Raw genomic sequence first — 2,854 nt, 5'->3', positions numbered from 1 at the left:
AAGTGTTTTAGGTACCAGGCAGCCAAAGGGCCGAGGCCTCACGCTCGACCACGCCGGCGCAGAGTTCCAGCCGCTCGGATAAGCTCTGTCACTCACCCGCCGCGCAGCCACCGGTAACGGGGAAATGTCGCCGCCTGGCGGACACGCCCTTGTAAATGAATGGGCTTTCGCACTTAGTGCAATTTTCGCCAACTCTCTGACTGGAGCTATGGAAGTATGGAGCTATGGAGCCACCAGCCACCCAGGCTGGAGCTATGGAGCTCTGGTGCTATGGAGCTCTGGTGCTATGGAGCTATGGAGCTCTGGTGCTATGGAGCTATGGAGCTCTGGTGCTATGGAGCTATGGAGCTCTGGTGCTATGGAGCTCTGGTGCTATGGAGCTATGGAGCTCTGGTGCTATGGAGCTCTGGAGCTCTGGAGGTATGGAGCTATGGAGCCACCAGCCAGCACCCTCCGTGGCTGGATCAATGGAAGTGTTTTAGGTACCAGGCAGCCAAAGGGCCGAGGCCTCACGCTCGACCACGCCGGCGCAGAGTTCCAGCCGCTCGGATAAGCTCTGTCACTCACCCGCCGCGCAGCCACCGGTAACGGGGAAATGTCGCCGCCTTGTGGACACGCCGTTGTAAATGAATGGGCTTTCGCACTTAGTGCAATTTTAGCCAACTCTCTGACTGGAGCTATGGAAGTATGGAGCTATGGAGCCACCAGCCACCCAGGCTGGAGCTATGGAGCTATGGAGCTCTGGTGCTATGGAGCTATGGAGCTCTGGTGCTATGGAGCTATGGAGCTCTGGTGCTATGGAGCTATGGAGCTCTGGTGCTATGGAGCTATGGAGCTCTGGTGCTATGGAGCTATGGAGCTCTGGTGCTATGGAGCTATGGAGCTCTGGTGCTATGGAGCTATGGAGCTCTGGTGCTATGGAGCTATGGAGCTATGGAGCTCTGGTGCTATGGAGCTATGGAGCTCTGGTGCTATGGAGCTATGGAGCTCTGGTGCTATGGAGCTATGGAGCTATGGAGCTCTGGTGCTATGGAGCTATGGAGCTCTGGTGCTATGGAGCTATGGAGCTCTGGTGCTATGGAGCTATGGAGCTCTGGTGCTATGGAGCTCTGGTGCTATGGAGCTATGGAGCTCTGGTGCTATGGAGCTCTGGAGCTCTGGAGGTATGGAGCTATGGAGCTATGGAGCCACCAGCCAGCACCCTCCGTGGCTGGATCAATGGAAGTGTTTTAGGTACCAGGCAGCCAAAGGGCCGGGGCCTCACGCTCGACCACGCCGGCGCAGAGTTCCAGCCGCTCGGATAAGCTCTGTCACTCACCCGCCACGCAGCCACCGGTAACGGGGAAATGTCGCCGCCTGGCGGACACGCCGTTGTAAATGAATGGGCTTTCGCACTTAGTGCAATTTTCGCCAACTCTCTGACTGGAGCTATGGAAGTATGGAGCTATGGAGCCACCAGCCACCCAGGCTGGAGCTATGGAGCTCTGGAGGTATGGAGCTATGGAGCCCTGGAGCTATGGAGCTATGGAGCCCTGGAGCTATGGAGCCCTGGAGCTATGGAGCTATGGAGCTCTGGTGCTATGGAGCTATGGAGCTCTGGTGCTATGGAGCTATGGAGCTCTGGTGCTATGGAGCTATGGAGCTCTGGTGCTATGGAGCTATGGAGCTCTGGTGCTATGGAGCTATGGAGCTCTGGTGCTATGGAGCTATGGAGCTATGGAGCCACCAGCCAGCACCCTCCGTGGCTGGATCAATGGAAGTGTTTTAGGTACCAGGCAGCCAAAGGGCCGGGGCCTCACGCTCGACCACGCCGGCGCAGAGTTCCAGCCGCTCGGATAAGCTCTGTCACTCACCCGCCGCGCAGCCACCGGTAACGGGGAAATGTCGCCGCCTGGCGGACACGCCGTTGTAAATGAATGGGCTTTCGCACTTAGTGCAATTTTAGCCAACTCCGTGGCTGCAAGTATGGAAGTATGGAGCTATGGAGCCACCAGCCAGCACCCTCCGCGGCTGGAGCTATGGAAGTATGGAGCTATGGAGCTATGGGGCTATGGAAGTATGGAGCTCTGGGGCTATGGAGCTCCGGGGCTATGGAGCTCCGGGGCTATGGAGCTCCGGGGCTATGGAGCTCCGGGGCTATGGAGCTCCGGGGCTATGGAGCTATGGAGCTCCGGGGCTATGGAGCTCCGGGGCTATGGAGCTATGGAGCTCCGGGGCTATGGAGCTCCGGGGCTATGGAGCTCCGGGGCTATGGAGCTCCGGGGCTATGGAGCTCCGGGGCTATGGAGCTCCGGGGCTATGGAGCTATGGAGCTCCGGGGCTATGGAGCTCCGGGGCTATGGAGCTATGGAGCTCCGGGGCTATGGAGCTCCGGGGCTATGGAGCTCCGGGGCTATGGAGCTATGGAGCTCCGGGGCTATGGAGCTCCGGGGCTATGGAGCTCCGGGGCTATGGAGCTCTGGAGCTATGGAAGTATGGATGATCCAGCACCCTCCGTGGCTGACCGCTGGTGCTCGGGGCCGGTGAACTCGGCACCCGCCTCCGGCGGGTGCCTCGGTGACCGCCGTCGCTTGGGGCCAGTGAACTCGGCACCCGCCTTCGGCGGGTGCCTCGGTGACCGGTTGTCGCTTGGGGCCAGTGAACTCGGCACCCGCCTTCGGCGGGTGCCTCGGTGACCGGTTGTCGCTTGGGGCCGGTGAACTCGGCACCCGCCTTCGGCGGGTGCCTCGGTGACCGGTTGTCGCTTGGGGCCGGTGAACTCGGCACCCGCCTTCGGCGGGTGCCTCGGTGGCGGTCGGGGTTGGTGCTTGGGGACCGGCTTCGCTTCTGGAAGTCTGGGGGAGGCGGTCTGGTG

The sequence above is a fragment of the Syngnathus leptorhynchus genome, unplaced genomic scaffold, assembly GCF_054491065.1.
Source record: "Syngnathus leptorhynchus isolate UIUO unplaced genomic scaffold, UIUO_Slep HiC_scaffold_43, whole genome shotgun sequence".
NCBI classification, from domain to species: domain Eukaryota; kingdom Metazoa; phylum Chordata; class Actinopteri; order Syngnathiformes; family Syngnathidae; genus Syngnathus; species Syngnathus leptorhynchus.
Note: the sequence above shows the minus strand (reverse complement) of the source record.